The sequence below is a fragment of the Hibiscus syriacus genome, unplaced genomic scaffold, assembly GCF_006381635.1.
Source record: "Hibiscus syriacus cultivar Baekdansim isolate YM2019G1 unplaced genomic scaffold, ASM638163v2 tig00110652_pilon, whole genome shotgun sequence".
Lineage (NCBI taxonomy): Eukaryota > Viridiplantae > Streptophyta > Magnoliopsida > Malvales > Malvaceae > Hibiscus > Hibiscus syriacus.
Genome location: NW_024062812.1, coordinates 271,555 through 298,175, shown reverse-complemented (window position 1 = coordinate 298,175; position 26,621 = coordinate 271,555). Strand labels below are relative to the sequence as shown.

Genomic DNA, 26,621 nt, shown 5'->3' with positions numbered 1-26,621 from the left:
ATTTGGAAGATCATCCAACTGTCTGCATCGTTCAACCAAAAACAAGGCTACCACTGTTCAACGTTTCTTGGTCATTTTTACCTTTTCCAGCCGGTTCTTCTTCGAAAAGTTCCATCGGAGCGTCTGCACATAGGCCATGATGGGCCATCTGGGTCCAGAAGAAAATTCTTTGCCATTGATATCCCGTAAAGGTGGTAAAAGCACAAATGCGTTTTACTTAGAAGTGGACTCTGTTCACCTGTGTTCTAAGGGCGCTATTAACCATGTAGTTCCATTGGGGCCCACGTGGGTAATATTGTCTCAAAAGGTCAAAACTATTGTAAAATGATCAGACAATCTAAGACATTGACTATGCTTACTTTGACATGTGGGACCCACCGCATAGCATGCATAATCGAATGGGTATGAGCCGTTCGATCTTGATGATAGCACTCTGACTTGGATGAACTGAAGTAGAAGCATACAGTGAAGCAATGCCATTGCAGTAAGGAAGTTTCCATTACCAGTAATCTCCACATGAACAAAAGCCTCTGTTGAAATGATGGAATCTATAATTGTCACTTAGTACTATAACTCTGTCTGTAACCATAGATGCAAACTTCATAAACATATGACAAACAGTGCAAACTCTGAGGTTCTTGAAAAGTCTAACTGGCCTTCCTGCTGGCAAGCTTATAAGGCCAAAGCAAACTGCAAGTTTTTCACTGTGGTATAAACAAGAATCTTCCTTCACCTGCAGTGGATCTGCATTAGCAGAATATGCAGTGCCTTTTATTAGCACCGTTACTTGCTTCAACTTATCGTATATTTTTTCTGATTCGGGTGAGTTCTATTGTGCGAAAAGAACTTGTGTATCTTGTTGTTCACTTCTATCCAACTGCATCCTGGTTCTTTTGTAACCTTCTTCAGTGTCATCAGCTTTCTCTGGTTTTCTGCATTTTCCAGTAGTCCTGCTTCAGTATACATATTTGAGAGGGTGACGTACACAGTTGCATCATTTGGGTCCATAGCTAGTATGCGCTTTGCGACAAATTCTGCAACTTCGAGATTGTTGTGGCACCGTCAAGCAGCAAGTAGAGGTCTACATATCGAAGCTGTCAGCTTGATGGGCATGTTGCTTATGAAATCTAGTGCCTTTTCTATTTGTCCAGATCTTCCTAGTAAGTCCACCATGCAACTATAATGTGCTTGTTCTGGTAAGATACCAAACTCTCTTATCATTGATTGAAATATTTCGTAGCCATCTTGGATTTTGCCAGAGTGGCTACATTCAGAAAGAACAGCAAGGAAAGTAGAACCTATAGGTCTAAATCCTTTCATAATCATCCTCCTAAATAGTGACATCGCCCTTCTTGGATTGCCGTTCTGCGAGTAAGCTTTGATCATCGAGTTCCAAGATACAACATCTGGTGCTGAAATACGACTGAATACCTTCTATGCATCTTCTACACTTCCAGATCCGGTATAAGCTTCTATCAATGAGCTTCCAACATGCGTGTTTGTGTCTAAGTTAGCTTTGGCTATAGAAGCATGTATCTGTTGGCAACTTGTGAATGGTCGCAAGGAAGCACAGGCTCTCAAAATGAAGGAAAAGGTAAATTCATCACATACAGAATCTTTTCTTACCATTTCACTAAAACATCCAAAGCCTCATTTGTTCTCATTCTGAACTAACCCTTTTATTAGCGCATTCCTTGATACTTTAGAGGCCACATTTCCCATCTCTTTGAACTGTTTTTTGGGGTCATCTGTTAATCCGAGCTCAGAGTACATATCTACGATTGCAGTCCCTACAAATTCACCCAAAGCCATCCCTTTCCTAATCACTAAAGCATGAAGTAAACGTCCGTTATCCACATTCTTCATACTTCCACAAGATGCAAGAGCAATTGTAAATGTGTATTCATTTGGTTCAATCCCACTCTCCCTCATCAAGTAGAACTGCCTCATAGCTTTTTCAAAAACCTCATGTTGGTACAATCCATTAATGATTGTTGTCCATGAAATGATATTCCTTTGCGGAATCCGTTCAAACACTGATTCGGCATCTGCCATGGCCTCACACTTGCAATACATTGCCAAAAGTGCATTACTCACAGCTGTTTCTGATAAACACTGCATCTTCAGAACTTGGGCATGAAGCTGTTTACCTTCTTCGAGAGCCGAGAGGATTCTGCAAATTGCTAGCATAGTTGAGTATGTATAAGAATTCGGCTTGATACCCAAGCTTTCATACTCCATGAAGAACCTAAAACTTCATCAAATAACCCCCAATTAGCATAACCGGAGATCAAGCAATTGCATGAAGCAACATCTAGATGAGGCATCTGATTAAATACCATAACGGCACTATCTATATCTCCACTTTTAGAATACATATTGATAAGGCTAGTATTTACAAATTCATCCCCAACAAAGCCCAATCTTTGCAATCAAACCATGGTAACTCCTTCCAAGGTCCACATCCTTCATCACTACAGAACTTTAAAATTCTAATCAATTGATTAGTGACCAGATAACTTCTAACAAAAATACCATCTTCCCAGGTTCCAGCTCCGTGAAAATATGTTGGTACACCAATACCAGTTCTTTCAGGCATTTCAGCAAACACCATACAGTCATTTATTAACGGAATTTGTTGCCTCGGCTCACGTATTACTGGAAAGTTACATCTCTGAAACAAGGTTTGATCTTTAACAGAGCGAGCAGAGGACAAAGAGAAGGCTTTGAACAGACAAATGTTTGAAATTGAAGCTATGGCCGGCATTGTTGGTCTCTAGTACAAAAGAAAAGATAGAAGTAAAAATATGGATAATGATTAATGGAGAGTGTATTTTTGAATTTTGCGTTTTATTTCTTACCGTCAAAGATGACAAGCTTTTTGAACCACTGATAACGATATATCATTACGGTGTATCCTTTTTCAAGTCTTAGACACAAACAATTTGTTTATATTGAAAAAAGCCAAATGTTCTTGGCAGTTCCAATATATGATTCAAAATTTAGTTTACAGTAAATCACGGGATTACAAATTCACGCTTCCATGATATCTCTTGCTTAACTTCTTGAATTTAGCCTTGGCATGCTATTGGCCAGGAATTTATGAAGAAACAGCTCAACATAGATGAACAAGCTGAGGCAAACAACAGAAAAAAGGGGAAGCGGCATTTTGGACTAATGACTTGTTTATTACTTGAAAAGATTAAGAGTTCCCAAATCTGATCAAATGCGCACACCCTATTGCCTGATAGAGAAAAAACTTGGTCCGTGATGCCACACCAAGGAGCTGCAGAAAGAATTACGGAAAGAATAAATCAAGAACCAAATTTTTCCTTGTCATCTCTCATCTTTTACATAGCAGGATGAGAACATAACGCAACTAGAAGCTATTATTTCAAACAAGAAAGTCAACTAAATGGTATACCTAGACCTAGTTCTGCTCATCTCGAAGCACAATTTGACCCTAAATATCATTTTAATATCTTTCTCCGAATCTGAAGAACACAGCACCAGTTCCGGTGTTATGGTCAACAGCATACTCAGCTCTCACTTGACCTAGCTTGACACCAACGCCATATGATGAACCGTGATCTATTCGTCTGTATACCTTAGTTGGGTACCCTTTTACATCCTTTGAACTTCCTAGATCATTCCCATGCTCTGCAATGCATAAACATGTGTATTTCTCACAGGTACTCTAATCTCGGCTCCAAGCTGCATGTAGCATCAGGAAAAACAATTTCAGATGAATTTAGGCATTTCAGGAAAAACAATCTCTCCGGCACTTTTTCTGTTATCAGAACCCTCCTCTTTAGCTCGCACTTCCCATGAAATACAACATAAAAGATGAACTAAAAGTTAAGAAAATATTAGGAAGCAATATTACCTCAAGAATGTTTCTGGCTGCACCTAATTCACCCATGTTATAACCTCTCACAGAATAGGCCCCCCCAAGTAAAGGCGTCATAACTTGGAAGATCATCCACACAACCTCCAAAACGGCATTGAAGGACTAGAACAGGTGGTGGGGGTTTATCAGCACCTTCATCCACTTACTTTAGTTGCAGAAATCTAGTAAGTGTCAATTGGTGGCGGTTAAAGAATGGGAACTTGCTGCCAATGCCAAGTCCTTGGTCCACCTCAATCCAGTAAATAAATGCCAGAAGTAAGCTAGAAAACAATATTGTAAGTGAGCTCCAAATATATTTATGAATGAACCACTTTTGCTACTAAAGGTAGGAAATAGTTGACAATAACAGAGAATCTCTGGGTAAGCTGAGACTTGTAATATTTCAGAGAACAAACGAGATGTTCAAATACCCAATAATGAGGGCAATTATTCTAAATCCGAAGCACTTAATTTTGGTTATTCAATAAGGAAAGGCTAAAATTGCTAGAAAGATGAGAAACAGCTTTCTTACCTATCTTAGAATAAATCTTATATTAAGACCCATTTACCAGCATGTTTCAAGCAAATTTTATGCTATCAAATCTGTCACCTAACTCCCAATATTGAACAGTATCAGCCAAGACAGACTACCTAGTTGTCTCGAAAGATTTACAGTGTAAATATATGGGCTAACCTGAAACACATTCCTCTCGCCAATTATAGCTCCATTTACGAACTTAGTATTATCACGAGTGATATTTGCCTGTAGAAATGCCATTTGATCAACACCAGTACCACTGAGAGTGGTCGGAGGTCCATCCATGCTGATGCCACCACTTGGCAGCACTCTGACCGTTTGGAGCAATATGACTGCTTTCATCTCGGGTTGTTATCTCTTCCATCACAAGTCCATAAGTGAATTTACTTTGATGGGTGAAATTCTACCAGAGGTATGTCAATTACAATTACAATTGATTCAACGGTACATAAAATCCAAAATCACTTCAGGAACTATCATAAATTTAGCAGATTACCTTGGTGATGTTAGCTTTAAGACCAGCTCTGTCGAACTTCATCAACCCCAGGACCACCAGTGAAAACTGGGCTTAGTTTCCGACTATTGAAGCGCACAACATGCATGTTCAGGAAAAATCACCTGAGGATTCAAAAAGTTACTGGTGGTCAATGAACCAAGAATTGATCTGTTAAGACCTTTGAGATTTCGGTGCTCAAAAGAGACAGTTCCACCAGGTTGAAATGAAGCCTGAACAGAAAGCAAAATCATAGTATGCCACAAAATAAGACAGGGCTTTCAAGTTTAAGCCACAAGCCCACAATATCTTATCGTCTACATGAAGAACCGCAGAGTATAGAAAATATAAAAATATTTACATACCAATGTGGGACGCCCCCCACGTCCAGGTACAATACTCCACTCTGTACAGACTTCAGCTGATTTTTGATCCAGTTCTTTGAGCTTTATCTCAACAATGATGCCTCCCTCATTCTTCTCGTCAGGTCGTGGGTTCACTTCGATATTTGAAAACAAAGCCAGGGATTTTATGTTCCTCAGAGCTTGTTTCCCAGCTTCAATATTAAAACATAGCCTGGTCGAAGCTGTAAATCAAAGGCACAGAAATAAATAACAACTAATCACCATTAAGAGTGAAACTAATTGTAACGAACGAAAGAGAAGAGGAAGATGAGGAGTTCAAAATCGAAGCGAGAGAATTGGGGGAAATGAAAGAGAGATTATGGATTGTGAAAAGAGGAATTGGGGAATTGGATTTCAATTCCTAATGCTAAGGCAGAAGATAATCACCTGGAAATGGATACACGTAGGGAAGAATGGAAACTGAGTGAGACAAGGAACATGGGCTCAGAAGTGGATCCAGCCAGCAGTCCACAGGAGAAAATACTTTAGCTGTCATCTGTAAGGAAAGTTGTTAGAGTTAGTTACTACATTGTCGAGTTGTCATTAAAAGAGTGGCTATAATTTATTGTATTGAAAATAAAATAATGTATTATAGAAAAAAAACTTATCTGATGAATGAATGAAAAATTCATTTTCTGTAATTCCTCTTTTTCTCTTTTAAATCTTTTTATTTATTTGATCTCAACTTCTCTATTTCTCACAATTCATAACAAAGTGGCATCAGAGCCTAATTTCCTGATATTGCAGCAAATTGAGAAAACAAAAAAAAAGACTCAATCCATGGCAGAGTCGACTGAGCTTACTGCCATTCAACAACAGATTAAAGATATGTCCAAGAAAGTGGAACAAGCCACTGATGAAACAGAACCTCCAAAGTGGTGGGAGGAGCAAAACAAACGTCTAAACAATCTGGAATAAAAAATGACAATCAATCAAGCTTATATAGAACAAGTCCTATGAATCTTAACGGGGAGGAATGATGAGCAAGATATGGCGAGCTCAGAAAAGGAGCAGATTCCTACACTCACTCCAACAAAAGTTGATGGAAAGAAACTGGTGATGGTGACAATGATAAATGATAAGTCCAGATTCTCTTACAACATACACGAAACAGGTATCCTCAAATCTAAACCTTATAAATCTCAGATGGATTAATCGAATATTAGGGTGGAAAATCAAACAGGGGATAGTAATGAGGCCAAAATAGTTCAAGGAGGGGCAGTGGGAAATGCTGAATTTATGTTGTATAGGCCTAAGTAGAATTAATTTTTTTTGATGGAACGAACCCAAGGGAATGTGTACAAAAATGTCATAAGTTTTTTCATCTCTTTGGGATTCATGAGGAACAAAAAGTTGAGATAGCTGCGATGTATTTAGAAGGAAAGACTAAATCCTGGTTTGATGGTCATATTACGCAAACAAATCGAGTATATTGGCACGAGTTCGAAGCAGATTTGTGTCATCGATTTAATGATATGCAGTATTTAGATGTCATAGAAGAATTTAGTAAGTAAACACAAAAAGGAACAGTGGAAGAGTATCAAGTGAGGTTCGAAGTGCTGAAACCTTTCATTTTAATGCAGAATCCAACATAGGGGGAGGAATTTTTCGTGTCCATTTTCATAAGTGGGCTAAAGGAAGTTTTGAAACACAAGGTCAAAGTTCTCAATCTTAAAGGAGTAGCTGAAGCTTGTAGGCAAGCTAAATTATATGAAATCTTAATTGAGTTTGAAAGCAAAAGACAGATACAAACTTTAGAATCTCACCTTATCCCACCCAAATCAACTTTGTTAAATCTGCTCCAATTCAAAGGAGGCAGAAAGTAATTTCAAACCCTTAAAACAAAACCAGTTTGTTAGAGTATCACAGATTGAACAATTTGTGCTATAAATGTGGTGAAAAAATTCAACAAAGCCACCAATGCAAATTGCGACAATTGAATGCAATGGAAGAAAATGATAGCCCCGAAGAACCAATCATAACAGAAGAAGTTTTACGGGATTCGAATGATAAAGATGAGAATCTGGAAATTTCAGTCAATGCTCTCATAGGTAGCATTGGTTATACAATAATTAGAATTCAAGGATGGATCAGGGGCAAACCTCTAAATGTCCTTATTGTCATTGGCAGCACACATAGTTTTATCACTCCTAAATAGGCTAAAGTAGATATTGAGTTAGTTTTAACTCAACTACCAGCTATTATAGTAGATAACAGAGAGAAACTTTATAGTTCAGTCAAAAGCAATCAATTGTGCTGGATTATGCAAGGCCACCAATTTTTTCATGATTTTCGGGTCTTAAATCTAGGAGGTAGTGATATGGTCTTCGGGGTCGATTGGATGTGGAAATACAACCTATTTTTATGGATTTTAATGCCATGATTATCACTTTTGAGTAGGATGGATAATAATTATCCATTCAGGGTCATCAAACACCCTTCCTTATGAAAACAGTATCTAGTGACAAAATGCAAAAGATCACTGCTAAGGATCTAGATTTATTGGGAGAGATTTATTTGTTGAGTATGGAGTATTGTTAGCAACAAGTACCTAGAGAGTTACAACCACTGTTACCATAATTTGTAGGAGTTTTTGAGGAACCTACAGGGATGCTTCCCAAACGAATTCATGATTATACAATCACCTTTAAGTCTGGTGCAACCCCGATCAATTTGAGGCCTTATAGGTTTCCACACCATAAAAAAGCAAAGGTGAAAAGGCAGATTTCTGAAATGCTATCAGCTTCTATAATTCAACCAAGAAAGAGCCCTTTTGCCTCAACTTGCTTACTTGTTAAAAAAAGGATAGTTTTTGGTGATTTTGCGTGGATTATAGGCAGTTAAATAGTCAGACAGTGAAGAATAAATTCCCAATACCGTTGGTGGAAGACTTATTAGATGAATTACATGGTGCAACTTACTTTTCTAAATTGGACGTAAGCTGTGGATATTGGCAAATTCAAATTCAACCTGAAGACATCTACAAAACTGCATTTCGCACTCATCATGGATATTTCGAGTTTAAGGTAATGTCCTTTGGTCTTACAAATGCCCCTGCTACATTCCAATATCTTATGAATGAGTTGTTCACTCCCTATTTTTGAAAGCTTGTTCTAGTGTTTTTTTGATGATATATTAGTGTACAACACTACACTATCTACTCATACAACACACTTAATACTAGTTTTAGAAATATTGACACAAAATCAACTTTATGCCAAGAGAAGTAAATGCTACTATGGACAACCATAATTAGAATATTTAGGCCACATTATTAACGCTCAAGGTGTCTCAACTGATCCATTAAAAATTGATGCCATGAAAAATTAGCCATTTCCTCAAAATTTAAAGTCTCTCAAGGGTTTCTTAGGGCTGACAGGATATTATAGATGATTCATCAAAGGTTATGGTGAGATTAGCCGTCCACTTATAATGATGCTGAGAAAAGAGGGTTTTAAGTAGACTCTTGAAGCATTAGCATCTTTTACTCAATTAAAGGAAGTAATGTGTAAGGCTCCGGTTTTGGCTCTTCTTGATTTCACCAAAGAATTATGTTTGAAAACATATGCAAGCTGAGAAGGTATAAGGGTTGTTTTGTCTCAAGGAGGTCGTCCCTTGGCTTACAACAAAGCTCTAAGTCCTAAAAACATGGATCTTTCTATCTACGAGAAGGAATATCTTGCCATTCTCTTGGCAGTCTTGCAATGACGATATTTTATAGAGTGTGGTCCATCTATCATTAAAACAAACCATGAACCTTTGAAGTATTGGTTAGAAAAAAAGCTTACAACAACAATTCCGAAGAAATAGTTGACCAAACTATTGGGTTTAGATTACACAATCCAATACAAAAAGGGCGTACTAATGTTGTGGCGTACTAATGTTGTGGCAGATGCTTTGTCAAGACAGTTTGTGAATTTAGGTGAGTACAAGCAGATGAGTGCCATGATTATCATTCCAACTTGGGTTAAAGACATTGAGCAAAGATAAAATAAGATGCCAGAGCTAAGAAATATATTAGAGCAGTAACTATTAACAATGCTAGTGATCCAAATTGGAGGTATTCAAAGGGTATTTTACGCTACAAAGATAGAGTTTATATGGGAGAGACGGGTTATCTACATTTGAAGATTCTACAAATACTACATGACTATCCACATGAAGGGAATTTAGGCATTCAAGATACTTATCAGCGTGTGAAAGCTTATTTTTATTGGCTTAAACTTAAAGTTATGGTCTCTATTTATGTCCAACAATGTGAAGTATGCCAACGTACTAAATTGGAGCATATTGCTAAACCAGGTTTGCTACAACCCTATTTTAATTCCTCAACAAGCATGAGAGGTGATAACTATGGATTTTATTGAAGGTTTACCTGTTTCTATACATAAGAATTGCATTTTGGTGATAATGTAAAAATTGACTAAATATGCTCATTTTTTAGCACTTTCTCATTCCTATACTGTGATGGAGGTAGCTAAATTATATTTAGATCAGGTATATAAAATTTATGGTTAGCCTACGATGGCCATTTCAGATCGTGATAAGACTTCACTAGTCTTTTTTGAAAGAACTGATGAAGCAATTAGGAACTACCACACTCTTTAGCATGGCCTACCATCCTGAGACAGATGGTCAAACTGAGCGCGTGAACCAGTGTCTGGAATAGTACTTACAGGGTTTATGTTTTCTAAAACCTACACAGTGGGCAAAATGGTTGCCCCATGCTGAATGGTGGTACAATATAAATTACCATACATCACTAGAGATCACCCCTTTTGAGGCCCTCTACGGATACAAACCTCCTATGATGTTATGGTGTTTCGATTCTAATATACACAATGTTTAGACATTAATACAAGACAGGGATGAACTTAGACAAATTGTTAGTGATCAACTACAACAAGCACAAATCATATGAAACAACAAGTTAACTAATGAGTGTTCATAATCGTCAATCTTTGCTCGTTATTTCTTCGATTTTGTGGAATTATTGTTGCTAAATTGGTCGTGTTATGTTGATTTTCGTGCATGTCCTTACTTTCCAGAATTAGTGACAAAACATGCGCATTCTGCATTTTTATTATTATTTGGTCACGGTTGGAGACATGGGCACGACACGGGCTGATGTGGCAGTTTTTAGAAGGTCCAATCAACGACGGTTTCTAGAAAACTTTCTCCGTACGCCTTCTGGGAGATAGACGAGCAGAGTTGTATTAGGAGACTAGTTTAAGTTTGAATTTAAATTTGAAAAACAATTATTTTAGGATTATTTTATTTTATTTTCTTGTTTATCCTTAGGCTTTGAGAGGCTATAAATACACACTTCGGGTAAGCCTAAACTCATCATTCGGATTACAATATTCTTCTCTCTAGTTTTTATAAAAGCTTTCTCTTTTTTACTTTTCAAGTTCTTTTCATTTTTCTTTTATTTTCCAAGCTTTGTTTTCAAATGCTAAGTATGACTTTTGTCATGCTTAGCTAAACTTTTCATAAGCCGAGAGCTGTCGCGATGACTCAATTCCATCGGGAGAATTGAAACATGCCCTTAATATCTTCGGAATATCTCTCTCAATCTCTGCGCTTATTTTTCAAAATCAAAATAGTTTTCAAAATCAAAGACCGACTTGGGTCAAGAGGTTGTTGCGATTAAATGTGTGGGAGGAAGATTCGGCTTATAGAAAGCAATTTGACTTCCTGGGAACACACTTGGCAAGATGGCTTCGCCAAGAGGGAATTGAGATCGAAATTGATGGTTATTGAAGCAATAATCCGAGTCAGACGCCATGAACTTAAACGGTAATTGATCTGCGACAATTGATGTTGTTAGAATCAATTACCGAAGCCGGAATCAAAGATTGCCTTGGGTATTCGGTATACAAGATAAAGTCACGGGGATAGCCCTTGTAGACAAAGTAACCGACGTGAATCCCGGAGTGCAAATCTTATTCGATGATCTAAAGGAAATTGAGTCAAAACAAGGCTTGAGGCTATTTTTACAATATTTATTCACAATCTCTACCATCTTATTTTTACTTTAATTGCTTTTATTTTATTTAATCATTTTTATTACTATTTAAATCTCATACTATAAACCCCCTTTTTGTATTCAAGCCTGGCTAGAAACATTCAAACATAAATTTATGATTTTCTAAGTCCTTGAGGATTCGACCCTTATTTCTCAATACTATGCATTTTTATTGATTAATTGAGAAAAATGAATTATTTTGACATCGAAAACGACAGTGTCAAATTGGCGCCATTGCCGGAGACTTCGCCAAAGTTACTAATTTTTGTTTGTTTTTTTATTTATGACCAGGTCTAATCCGAGAGCATTAGTGGAGACGACCAGGAGATTGAAGCCAAAGCTAGGAGACTCCACGCATAGACACTTCGGGAAAGAATGAGACAATAAAAAATCCAGAAGTAGATTCGAATTCAGGTAATATAAATTCGATAGCCGATCTTACTATCCGAGAGTTAGCCGCGGCTCCTATTGAGCAAGGGTCTATGTGTATTGATTTTCCCCAAGGCGAAACTCCGTACCAGTTGAAAACCGGTCTTATTCATCTCCTACCTACATTCCGCGGATTGCCAAATGAGGATCCACACAAACATCCCAAGGAATTTCATATGGTCTGCTTCAGCATGAGACCACAGGGAGTAACCGATAACCAAATAAAACTTAGAGCTTTTCCTTTTTCCTTAGCCGATTCGGCTAAGGAGTGTTTATTTTATCTTCCTCCTAATTATGTTACTACATGGGCTCAAATAACTCATCTTTTTCTTGACAAGTTTTTTCCTGCGGCGAAAGTAAGTGAACTACGAATGAGAATACTTAGAATCAAGCAGCTTGATGGAGAGTCACTTTACGACTACTGGGAGCGGTTTAACTAGTTGCCCACAACATGGGTTAACTGAACAAACACTCATTCAATACTTTTATGAAGGATTATCTCCCATGAAAATGAAGATGATCGATGCTGTCAGCGATGGAGCCTTGGTGAATATGACTCCTACTGAGGCTAGAGACTTAATATCGACGATGGCCGTAAATTCCTAACAATTTCGCACAAACAATGAACCTTATCGAAGGGTTTATGAGATAAGTTCATTTTCTTTAGAAAATAAAATAGACAAGTTAACTGAAGTCGTAAACTCTCTTGTTGTAGGAAAGACAGGACAAACCAATTATGTGGAATATGTGCATTATATGATCATCCAACAGACGGTTGTCCATTGATTCAAGACGACACAGTAGCTCAAGTCAACGCAGTCGGAAACTTTTCGCAACCTCCCCAAAGAGCTTATAATCCTTACGGTAATACATACAACCCAGGATTGAGGGATCATCTAAACTTTAGTTATGCTCATAACCCAAGACCGAATCAAGGCTATCAAGCAAGACCTCCACCACCGCAACAACCGTAGAAGTCATCATTAGAATCGATTGTCGAGAGGTTAGCACTATCCCAAGAAAAATTCCAGACTCGAACTAAAGTCCACTTCCAAGAGATGGACAACCAGATAAGCCAATTGACTCAAGCCGTAGGGAGATTAGAGTCACAAATGAGGCTATCATCATAAACTGAGCCGAATCCAATAGAGAATGTTAGTGCCATCACCCTCCGAAGCGGTACAATTGTTGAACAACTAGACCCAAAGGAAGTAAGCGCAAGATCCCAGAAGAAAGAAGAAACTTCGAACTCCAAAGGGAAGAAGAAGCAGTTGACGCAGGATCCCAGAAAAAGAAGAACAAATGGATAATCCGACACCATCTCTCTATGACGTGCCACTACCTTTTCCATCAAGGTTAGTTAAAAAGGATAAAAAACCCATGGAAAAGGAAATATTAGACGTACTTCGGAAGGTGGAAGTTAATATACCTCTTCTCGAGGTTATCCAAAAAGTTCCAAGGTATTGTCGGTTCTTGAAGGAACTCTGCACTAATAAAAGGCGACTTACCGGAAACGAGAAGGTGGATTTAGGTGCGAATGTCTCAACAGTTTTCCAACGACCGCTTCCACTAAAGTATAAAGACCAAGGTATGTTTTCAGTACCTTGTAAAATCGGTGAGGTTAAAATCAAGCGAGCTATGTGCGATCTAGGTGCCTTTATCAACTTAATGCCTCTCTTCGTCTATAATTTAATTTTCACCGAGCCTTTGAAAGAGACGAGAGTTACACTTCAACTAGCCGACAAATCAATTATTTATCCTGAAGGACTTATAGAAAATGTTCTAGTAGAGGTAGAAGACTTAATTTTCCCTGCTGATTTTTATGTGATTAATATGGAAAATCATCATAGCAAATTGGTTCTGAAATCCTCCTCGATCGTCCCTTTCTTAGCACGACAAATACAAAATTGATGTTCGAAACAGTATTCTTACTATGAGTTCGACGGTGAGATCGTAAAATTTAATGTTATAAAGCAATGAGATATCCAGATAACGTGCATAGTATTAATTTTCGGTGATATTGAACTTGTTGAATAAATCTAACTTGGTTGATGATTTATACAGAAATCGGATGATAAAAAAGACGACATAAGGGAGTTGAAAAATATTTTAGTTGTTGATTCAGATTTGATCTTAACTCCTTTAAAAATTGAAAATTTACCTTTCCATTTGCATGAACCAAAAATTCAGTCGAAACCATCGAGGAATCGTTTGAAGAAATCATTTTTTGGTAAAAAAATATGTTTTCACGGCTATTCTTTTCAACAGGATTTTTAATTTGGGAAATATTCAAAGAAATCTTTATGAGAATTTTCGAATTTCTCATAAGAAATTTCTTAGTTGGAGAAAGCGAATGAAGTGGAAGCGTTTATCACGGAACCTGTAGTCTGAATTAGGTCGTCGAGCTAACGACGTTAAACAAAAGCGCTTCATGGGAGGCAACTCATTGTTTTTAATTCCATTATATTTTTGTATTTTTTTATTTCGATCGAGCATGTTTTATTTAATTTTTATTTTGTAGGAACCAAATTTTTTTATTATTCAAACTTGAACGACGAAGATTTACGAAATTATGATTCAAACAGTGCTAATTTTGGATACTACTAAGCAGTGAACAGTCGAACAAAGCAGAAAAAAATAATGCCCCAGCCGTGCGCACCGTTTCATTAAACGGCGCACGTTAGCACACTCCTATGGAGATCGGCACAAGTTAGAAAAACCGACATGAAATCCGGGGAGTACTCTGTTCCTTCTCTTGCACTTTAATTTTCTGTTTTGAGGCAAAACGCTTTAAGTGAGGGGGAGTAGAGTGTAGATTGAATTTCCCTTTTGCTTATCTTTTTGTTTTGATTCTAGTATGTGTTGATTGGATTTGCGGAAATTTCGTTGAATTTCTTTGTCTTGTTGAATATTTTTGGAATGCTATGCTTGTTTGGGAACACATGATGATTTAGGTTAGGATGTTCTTGATAGCGAATAATATGAATTGTGATAAGTTGGTGTTTTTGTGATATGACATGACTTTGTTGGTTGAAATGTGATTAGCTCAATATATGAAACAATCTGGTGAGATTTGAGCCTTTACGAGCATATCATTTTCGCTCTCATTTTGTTAGATTGAGTGTGTTGAATTTGGCATTGATATTATAGAACATGCATGTTGAATACTGCCGAGATTACACATGAACATGATGCTTAAAGATGATTTGGGCACCTTAGGATTAACCATTCTGTTTCCCCACTAAATAGTCTACCCATATATATTTTCCCTTAGTTAACCACTTTTGAGCATATTCCCATTTTTTTGTGACACCATGTTTACAAACCCGAGCCTTTTTTTTATCACTCTTTTTTACCATTTTTCAGGGCAAGTGAACAATTATTCATTGTATGTTCCATCGAAAAAAATAGCATTTCGAAAAAAAAGATGTTGCTCGAAAAAGAAAGAAAAAGAAAGACATGAAAAATTGAGCAACAACAAAGAAATATTTCAATGCATTTCGAAAAGAAGTTTGTTGTTTGATAGGTTGTCTTTTATCTTGTTATGCTTAATGTTTTGATGGAGTTGAAATTATTATTTGTTAGTTCATTGCCTTGAATATTTAGCATTTTTCCCCACCTTTACCTAAGTCCCGTTACAACGAATAAAAGACCCTTTGATTTATGCATCTTGTTCTTATTAGTAGTGGAGATTTGATTTACTTGCAGGCTTATGGTAATATCGTGTCAATTCTGACATTGAGCGTTTCTTTACCCCAAACACATTGAGTGATTTGAGTGAATCTCGGTAAGGTGTTGAGTTATAAGAATTAAGATTGATGAATGAATGGATATTGCAATTGCACTTGACTTGTTCCAATTAGTGATATTCAATTGATGTCTTGACTTGGATATTTCTTGTGGTCTCTACCTTGCTTTCCTTGAATGTGAAACTTGACAAAGAACGATAAATGGTGTTTTTGACTAATTTGATTAATCATACTTGAGGACAAGCATGAGATAAGTGAGGGGGAATTTGATGAGTGTTCAGAATCATCAATCTTTGCTAGTTATTTCTTTGGTTTTGTGGAATTATTGTTGTTAAATTGGTCGTGTTATGTTTTTTTTCGTACAAGTCCTTACTTTCTAGAATTAGTGAAAAAACGGGTGCATTCTGCATTTTTTTTATTATTTGGTCACGACTGGAGGCATGGGCACTACTCTGGGCACGACACAGGCTGACGTGGCTGTTTCTAGAAGGTCCAGTCAGTGACGGTTTCTAGAAGACTTTCTCCACACGCCTTCTGGAAGATGGACGAGCATAGTTGTATTAGGAGACTAGTTTAAGTTTGAATTTAAATTTGAAAAACAATTATCTTAGGATTATTTATTTTATTTTCTTGTTTATCCTTAGGCTTTCAGAGGCTACAAATACACACTTCCGGTAAGCCTAAACTCATCATTCGGATTACAATATTCTTTTCTCTCTAGTTTTTATAAAAGCTTTCTCTTTTTTACTTTTCAAGTTCTTTTCATTTTTCTTTTATTTTCCAAGCTTTGTTTTCAAATGCTAAGTATGACTTTTGTCATGCTTAGCTAAACTTTTCATAAGTCGAGAGCTGTCGCGATGACTCAATTCCATCGGGAGAATTGAAACATGCCCTTAATATCTTCGGAATATCTCTCTCAATCTCTGCGCTTATTTTTCAAAATCAAAACATTTTTCAAAATCAAAGATCGACTTGGGTGTCAAGAGGTTGTTGCGATTAAATGTGTGGGAGGAAGATTCGGCTTATAGAAAGCAATTTGACTTCATGGGAACACACTTGGCGAGATGGCTTCGCCAAGAGGGAATTGAGATCGAAATTGATGGTTATTGAAGCAACAATCCGAGTCGGATACCACGAACTTAAACTGTAATTGATCTGCAACAATTGATGTTGTTAGAATCAATTATCGAAGCCAGAATCAAAGATTGCCTTAGGTATTCGGTATACAAGATAGAGTCACGGGGATAGCCCTTGTAGACAAAGTAACCGACGTTAATCCCGGAGGGAAAATCTTATTCGATGATCTAAAGGAAATTGAGTCAAAGCAAGGCTTGAGGCTATTTTTACAGTATTTATTCACAATCTCTATCATCTTATTATTTATTTTAATTGCTTTTATTTTATTTAATCATTTTTATTACTATTTAAATCTCATACTACAAATCCCCCTTTTTCTATTCACGCCTCGCTAGAACCATTCAAACATAAATTTATGATTTTCTAAGTCCTGAGGATTCGACCCTTATTTCTCTATACTATGTATTTCCTTATTGATTAATTGAGAAAAAGGAATTATTTTGACATCGAAAATGACAGTTGTCACCGACAAGAATCACAGTGAGAGGAAATTTAATGTAGGGGAAGAGGTGTACCTAAAACTGAAACCTATTATCAGACTTCCCTAGCGCTCAGAAAAAATTTGAAGTTAGTAGCATGTTTTTATGGTTCATACAAGATTATGGAAAGATTGGAGAGGTTGCGTACAAACTGGCTGTAACACCTCCAACCCGTATCCAACCTGGATACGAATCTGAGGTGTCACATTGACTTTTCAAAAACTTTAACTCTTTTAAAATCCGTTAAATATTTAAAACTCTATTTTGATTTCTGTGGTGAAACTCTCATACGAAAGGTAAATATTAAAAACTCAACATTTACAATAATATATATTCATAAACTTCAAGTAAGGTTTTTTTTATAGAAGTATGAGGCCTTATTAAAAATCTCCCCCATAGTTGGCTCATGAACAGAGGCAACTAGCGGAAGGAGGAAAATAGTGCCTCAATTTATTAATAATTCAAACTAATACATCAGGGTAGAGCAATACACCTTAACAACAACACAATAACAAAACCCTATAAAAACCTCTTAAAAACAACAAAAATTCAGCCAATCCTCTATTTAGCCAAAGTATCTACCTCACAATTACAACTCCTAGGAATCAGTCTAACAATGATCTCCCTAGCAGAAACTAGGGATACAATTTCCCCAACCAAAGTAGTAAAAAAAAGGAGCAGAAGTCTGCAACAAAATCCATTCCACAGCTGATTTGCAGTCACTCTCTATAATCAATCTTCCCTTCGTAGCCCAAGAAGATGAAAGAAAAATTCAATGGCTTTCAACTCAGCCAAAAGAGGAGGACCTGGGCCAACACCTTTCGAGAAAGACCCTAAAGTTCTGTTATTTGAGTCTTTTAAAATGCCTCCGATTCCACCTACCAGCCTGTCACCTCTGACCTCTCCATCAACATTAAATTTGAAAAAAATTATTGGAGGAAGCCAACTCTGAACATTCTTTCTCTTAGAGGTAGGACTAAGAAGCTTGTCTGTAAGAGTGGGGTCCCCAACTAGTGAGTCAACCTGAATAATGACATGCGAATACTTAGCAAGAAACCATTTAGCCAATCTGAATCTAGAAATGAAGAATAGAAAAGATCTGTCGAATATCCAATTATCAAAAACCACTGAATTTCTAGCCTTCCATATTGACCACAAAACCACTCATGGGATAAACTTCCAAATTATAGAATCTGCCCTTAGATTAGACCATAAACTAAACATGGAAGGTGGATTTTTAGGCAGAACTGAAGAGATGTCCCATAACCTGAAAAATCTATTCCATAATTCCCATGTAACCAAGCATGAAATGAATATATATTGGACAGTTTCTTCCTTATTATAACATAACAGACATAGAACATCCTCCAATGTAACCCCATTCTCTTTAATTCCATTCTAACTGCCAACTTTTGGTGGAAAACCTGCCAAAGAAAGGTTTCGACTCTGGGAGGAGCTAAACCTGACCAAACACACTTGTTCCAATTGAAAGAACCACCAGATTTGAATGATAGAGTCGACCTACAGGATTTAACCGAGAACAGTCCATCGTTCTTTCCCTACTAAGAAAGGAAATCATCCATTAAGTCAGACAATACAATATTATCAAGTAATGACATTAATTGGACCCAATGATCTAATTCCCAATCACATAAATTCCTCCTTGATTGAATGTTCCAAACCCATCCATTTTTTTCAAAAAACAATCAAACTCTGCCACTTTTCCCCATTTGTTATTTGATAAAGCAAAGATCCTTGGAAATTGATTTTTTAAGGTATCATGGTTGACCCAAACATCATTCCAGAATGATATAGACTTACCATTACCCACTTAGATCTTAGAGTGAGATCTCAAACCCTCTCCAATTTCGTCTTCTTTCAAATAATTATTAACAATACCTTTCTAAATCAATGAATCCAGAGGAGAAACTACCTTGTTAATTGCTATGGACATATTATTAACATTATGCTTGCTACAAATCATTTTTTCCATTGGGTGTATTTTTTATTTGCGAATTTCCAGACCCATTTACCAAGTAGCACTCTATTTAGAATATTCACATCCAATACTCCCAATCCTCCCTCTTCCAAGGGTTAACATACCATTTTCCAATTCAACCAGTGAATACGACTCTTTGTTATTCCGCCCCCCAAAGAAATTTGGCCATCAAAGAATTAATCTTCTTGTTCACCTTAAATAGAATTTTAAAAATAGAAAGGAAAAAAATCGGTAGTGAGGACAACACTGACTTCAACAACACCAATCTTCCCGCCATTGACAATGAGGAAGCTTTCCAATCGGATAATTTCTTATTAAATTTCTGGATGACTGGATCCCAAAGAACCTCAGAATTTTTCTTTGCACTTAAGGAAAGACCTAGATACACCGTAGGAAAAGAACCCACTACACAGCCAGTTGTATTAGACCATTTCTTTAAGATATCATCTTCAATATTAATGCTATACAAATTGCTCTTAGAAAGATTCAGATGAAGCCCTTTCATTAGACTGAAAACCCTCAGCACTCTCCTAATATTTAAGATGTGAGTAGGAGAATCTCGACAAAACAAAATAAGATCATCAGAAAGTTATAAGTGTATTAGTTGAAAAGGATCAGATCTTCCAATAGCAAACCCTTCAAAGAGGCCCAAAACAGCAGCTTTAAATAGAATAAGATTAAGAAGTTCCCAACTATATTAAACAGAAAATGGGACAAACTACATCCTTGTATCAACCCTTTAGCCATCGAAAATTCCTTTGTTGGAGATCCATTCACTAGTACTGACATTGATACAGAAGAAATACAATATTCTATCCATGAAACCCATCGCTCGCCAGAACCCATGACTCTCAATAATATCAGGAGAATCAGCCATTCCACCGAATCATATGCTCTCTGAAAATCAACTTTGAAAATAATCCCTTTCAACCCTTGCTTCCTCCAATAATCAATGCCTTCATTTACAAGAAAGGCATAATCTAATAGTTGAGTGTCTTAATAAAATTTTGGAGATAATTTTATAAAAACTACCAACGAGACTTATAGGTATGTAATCTTCAATGCATTCAGGATTATTTTTTTTGGGATCAAAGATATGAAGGCATGATTAACCCCGTGCTCCTATTTCATTTCACAATAAAAATTATCCACAAACTTCATAATTTGCACCTTTAGAGTAGGCCAAAATTTCTTGAAAATCCCATCGAAAAACCATCAGGGCCAGGGGCTTTAACACTGTCCGAAGAGAAAATAGCCTCCCTAACTTCCTGCTTTGAAAACTTAACCTCAAGACTATTCCTTTGCTCGGCTCTCAATTTTACAAAATTAAGTTGAATGTCTTCTACCTCCATAGTACCTTTTGAATTATATGTTTTCTTAAAAAAATCGGAGACATAAGACTTAATCTGATCAGAATCTGTTAATTCCTCTCCAGCCACTTTCAATGCAGAAATGGCATTGATTTTGTTTCTGTTTAGGGCACATAAGTGAAAGAACCTAGTATTTATGTCATCATCTTTAATCCATTTCACTCTCAACTTCTGGAACCAAATACTTTCTTCAATCCTGTGTATTTTTCATAACTCATTTATGTATAGCAGAAGCTGCTCCCATTCATATGAATAAATCCCACTGCCTTGCACCTTCACTTCCAAGTCATTTATTTTGCTTTCCAATTCTGAAATGGATTCTGAAAATTCCCTTTCTCCCTTATAATATACTGAAAATTCCCCTTCTCCCTCTATCATTTTTCAAAACTATCATGGATTTTGAACCATGTCTTCAAAACCATCTTCCTCTAACTGGTAATTAAAAAAACGAAAAGGTTTAGGGCCCCAATTTTTGCATTCTTCTTCTAATACCACCGGATTGTGATCAGATAGGGATTTAGGAAGCATACGATGTATAACTTTTGGAAAGAAATTTAAAAATTTGCCACTGATTAAGAAACGATCCAGTTTTACCCATGTAGGAAACTCCCTATTGTTGCACCAAGTGAAGTTGCCTCCTAATAGATGAAGATCTATTAGATTTAATTGCTGCACAAAAGACCTAAACCAATCCATTGAATGCCAATTTTGTGTAACACCATTTTTCTCTTCTTGATCAAGATATGCATTAAAATCTCCCCCGATGCATATTGGCAGGTTTAAACTTATATAAACTAAACAGCTCCCTAAAAAACTCCTCTTTCTCAACCTCTAATGACGAGCCATAAACGTTTATTATAACACACTCAACATTTGACAACTTGAAGTTTCCTGATAATGCCAAAATATGCTCTGATTATATTCACTACTAACTTCAAATACATTCTCATTCCACAAACACAACAAACCACCTGCAGACCCCTCAGCTGGCTGAAAACTTCCTCCCTTCAACAGATTTCCCCCTAATTTTCTGTTTAGCTCATTTTGACAATTCTTTAATTTTGTCTTCTGTAATAACATATGGTCGTTTATTCTTATTTACAAGTCTCGCCACTTCTCTAATTTTTTTCCTTTCTTCCTAGACCCCTTAAAATTTAACATTCACATATGAAAACCAAAAAACCAGAATCCCACAAAGGCTTACTCTTCATAATTCTTTTTCAGACCCCCTCACTTCCATCTTCAATATCTCTTCTTCTAAGATGTTCTTCCCCCCTTTAAATGAAATCCCCAACATATTACAAACCTCCCTAATGGCCACTGCTTCTTCTCTCGCTTTAATAGAGGAATGTGAAGACTTAGAAGAATCCCTATCCTGTTCCAGAGACTCCCTGACCTTGTTTTTAAAATCCCTTTTGTAAACTCTATCAAAGAAACTTGTTGACTCACCACCCTCCGAGTACACACTTCCTGAACGTCGAGGAGAAATTTTTTAATGCTTATGACTACTTAAACTCTTTGATCAAGAAAGAGATGGGACAAATTTTAAAAAGAGGACTTCTGATAATTTCTTGCTTTAATATGTTCTTCTGTATTAGACACAGTTCTGTTTATATTTTGATTTTTGAACTTGCTTGTTTTTATACCTGACGTGAAGTTACTACCCGAATTAAGGCTAAACTGATTGTTAGCCTTATTAATAATTATCTTTCGAGCATACTCCCTTTGATATGAGATTACTTTTCTACCACAGACATCATCCTGTTTAATCCTCTTTAAATTGTCCCTAGCATTAAAGAATTGTATTTGAATCAATATCTCCTTCTATTCGACTATGGACAACTGTATGATTCCTATCTAAAACAACAACCTCTTCATTTGTTTGTACTATTGTTACCCAACCTAAATTTTCCTTCACCAGCTCCTATTCTCCCTCTTTGGGAATTTCCACAGAAAAATTGAATCCTTATTAGGATGTGGCATGAAACAACCCAAAGAATTATCTTTTCCCACCCCAACTCATTTAAGATTAAACCTTCGAAATGAGTTTCTTAATTGGTGAAGAACTAACCCAATTTTCATCCTCTTGGGCATGAGTATACGGGTTCACTTCTTCCCTCAGCACCAGACCCACGTGATTCTCAATCTGATTTGTCATCTCCTCCAAGGAATCTGACAGCCCTCAATTAGAAGCTTATATGGTTGACTTTCTCGATTTAACTTGTCTCCTCCTTTTCAAACTACTCTTCTATCCTTTATCCAGCCACGTAATTACCTTAAGCCTAGACTCATCTTCTATATTTTGATTTTCAAATGCTGCCAGAGTATGACTATTGCCATCCTCTTCCATTGATAAGACATCATCACTGTTTTAATCTTTTGAATTTTCCTCCATCATCTTCCCCGGATAATTCTTCTGGTTTTATCAAAACAGACCCCAAAAAAATCTTAACTTTAAAAGATCTTCCATAAGACCCCACTGTGACTGTTTCAGAGACATCAAAAGGACTGGCCACCCTTATCAAAACTTTCGCCGATGAGAAGTCCACTCTACTATTTGATTCATCATTAAGACAGATAAATATACCCCATCTCGCAATCAGTTTCATCTGGAATGCCTCGTTCCAGCATAATAATGGAATTCCTTAAAACTCCACCATGAAAAACTCGAATGGAACGCCCACCTCGTTCAAACATGGAGCTAACTAGTCAAACCAGAATAAAAGCTCATCTTTCTGATTCAACTACACATTTGAATACTCTTCAACTGACTTGAACGTAATGATACAAGCGTTCCATGCATAACCCCATCTTGCGATATTAACTTTAACTCCCTCGAACTCCAATACTTTCTGTATCAATTCCTTATCGAAGAATGATTTAATAATCCCTGTTAAGGATTGCTTCACCCAATCCAAATCTTCCGTAGAAATATGCATCTCCTAGACATTTCTCACTCCTTTTTCAGCCTGTTTTGAACCTTCCATGGTCCCTCCTGGAATTCGTTCTCTTCTCTTCAATTCAAAACCTCCTTATACGATCTGTCATCCCTCAGACTTCTCGGTTTCTCCAGTTCCTCCTGCTGCCTACCATTGTCCCCTCAACTGACTTGTTACCTTCCAACTGAAATCTTTTTTCATCTAATTCTCTTTTCATGTCCTTATTATACCTTACAACCCCCACTGAGACTCTCTTCCCATCAATCAGCGTTCTATTAACATTTTGTATTTCTCTTCTACAGCCTTCCTCCATCGCATATTGCACAAAGGCAAACGTGGATGATTTATAATTCGGTTTAACCATAAAACTTGAAATAAAAACCCTCACTACTCGTCCATAATGATTGAAAATCTCTCTTAACTCTCTTCTAGTTACTCTCTTACTAAGATTGTCAACAAAGACATTACATTCCTCATCGGAGGATGAACGCACCCTGTCACACTCACTCTCTTTCTCTCTCTACCTTTCTCACTCATAGTGTCCATTAATGTAGTTCTTGTAGTTTGTATTCACCTCAAGTAAGGTATTTACAAAACGGATCAGAGCATTTCAATTTAAAACTTTATAATACATGCCAACAAAATTACAAGTAAGAGACCTACATTTAAATTGTTCTAATCTGATCCTTTTAGGAAGCATACTGTCATCTCCTACCTTTGGCCCTCGGATTTCTTTGAACCTACGTGTTAAACAATATCTATTTTGGCATTTTGAAATTTCATCTCTATCTACAGTATCAATACCTTACCTTTTGTATTGATATCCCACTTCAGTATCGATACTACTTCAATCAGTATCGATACTATTCATCCGTTTCATACTATTGCTTTCAATTTAACCCTATAGTATCAGTACTATTATTCCAGTACCGATACCCAACCCCAGATTTTACCTCTTTCTCTTCAAAATTTTCCCACTCTTCACCTAAATCTTAAGATTTTAGCTTCATTCATACCCTCAAACTTATTATCACTTATCCTAGCTAACGTGCCTCCATAATTCCCTTTATAACATCTAAATTTTTCTATAAAACATTTAGAACTAAAAATCACACCAAATATTCCAACATATTTTTAATCTTTTCTAATACTTCTAACTTCTTAATTAGATCATTGACAAGTCAGATATATCATTAGAAATCCAAATACTAATACATTTCATCAAACCCCTTAAAAACCCATTTCACCAATTTATCACTAATTCACCAAAATCTTAATTTTGTTTATCCTTAAGCTTTCATTAAGCTTATGTACCATTTAAACCTTCAAAAAAACTCACAAAATAAAGAAACAATCAACCAGAAGCCTAACTTACCTTGGAAATGAAGTTACGGGAAGATAAGAAGAAAAGAAGATAAATGCTTCCAGATTTTTCTTTTCCCCTTTTTCAAGTCCCACGTGTATAAATATCCTTAGAAATGAATTTAAAATTCATTTCTTGCAAAAAGACCATAATGCATTCCACTCTTCCATCTTTGCTAATAGGTCCTAGACACAAAACTCAAAATTAGTCCTTGAACTTTTCAATTTATTTAAATTAAACCACTAAATCCTAAATTCTTACACTTTAATCACTGACTCGGTGTTTGGGGTATTACACTGGCCTTACCAGATACTGCTCGAATCCACCCTGTTTTCTATGTAAATCTCCTGAAGTGAAAAAATGGCGAGAAGGCAGTGGCTTCATCCGAACCTCGACAAGTAATCGATGATGGCCACATGAAAGTATTCCCTGAGAAGATTTTGAACAAAAGAATTGTTAAAAGAGAGAACCGTGCTATTACTCAATTGCTCGTCAGATAGACGAATTTGAGTTATGAACACGATACCTTGGAATATTATACCGTCCTGCGCGCTCAATTTCCTACTTTCGATTCTTGGGGACAAGGATCTACTCATAGAGTGGGTATTGTCATGAACGAAAGAGAAGAACAATGCGAGGAGTTCAAAATTGAAGCGAGAGATTTAAGGGAAATGAAAGAGGGATTAGGGATTATAAAAAGAGGAATCGAGGAATTAGGGATTTCAATTCTTAATGCAGAAGATAGTCACCTAGAAATAGATACGCGTAGGGAATAATAGAAGCTGAGTGGGATAAGGAACATGGGCTCAGTAGTGGATCCAGCCAGTAACCCACAGAGAAAATACATTAGCTGTCATCTGCAAGGGAAGCTGTTAGAGTTAGTTACTATATTGTCCAACTATCATTAAAAGAATGGCTATAGCACATTGCATTGAAAATAAAACCATGTACTGGAGAAGAAAAACTTATCTGATGAATGAATGAAAAATTCATTTTCTATAATTCCTCTTCTTTTCTTCTAAATCCTTTTATTTCTTCGTTCTCAACTTCTCTATTTCTCACGGTTCATAACACTGGTTACCCTAAACTTCTTTTGATAAAAAAATAGTATTTAGAAACTGAAATATAAAACCAAACATCTTAATCAAATATGGGAAAGACTTCAGAAGTTTTCTTATCTTATTATTTATAGCTATTTCTAAATATAGAAAATAATCAAATATACAATGCTTCAAGAGTTTTACTATTGAAGCAAAGATTAAACCTAATCCAACTAGCATTGAAGGTCAAAAACTATAACAACAACTATCATAATGCCAAATGTGGCTCTTCATTAGTCTCTCAGTGACTCGGAAACTACAGTTAAACATTTTAAACAGAAAATTAGAAATAAAAAACAAGAAATGGCCAACAACTCTACCTGTCTAGGCAACTCTCTCCTGACAACAGGAAGTTGGGTGTTCCATTCAACAATATTCCTAAGCTTATCCAGGAATTGAATCACAACCTGTGTAATATCTCCTTATAAAACCCCACAAACCACTTCCTTAGTATTCAAGTTACCAAAGTTGACAACCTGAGCACAAGCATACCCTTCATCATGATACCATTGTTGAATCATATCCCTTATCTTCTTCAACAACCTAACACTCACTTTCCCCTGATCCCTCAACATCTGCAACACTTCTCTATGCACTTGCATTGGCAACATGCAAGGCCTAGCTCTTTCAATCCTTCTCCTATAATCCTTCCCTTGGCTATTATAATACTCCAATTTCTCTCTACCTGTCATATCAGGATCCAT

General features: G+C 36.5%; 1 protein-coding gene and 2 pseudogenes across 1 annotated transcript in view; 1 reads left to right on the top strand and 2 right to left on the bottom strand.

Annotated features, from left to right (window-relative positions):
* The window catches only part of LOC120137182 (transcription factor PCL1-like), a 5,730-nt gene extending 1,478 nt beyond the window's left edge, over positions 1-4,252 (top strand). Inside the window, exon 2 of the mRNA XM_039152996.1 lies at positions 4,240-4,252. The gene's annotated coding sequence lies outside the window, so the exon portion shown is untranslated. The remainder of the gene's footprint in view (positions 1-4,239) is intronic.
* Positions 32-2,968, bottom strand: LOC120137181 (annotated as a pseudogene).
* Positions 3,253-26,621, bottom strand: LOC120137136 (annotated as a pseudogene).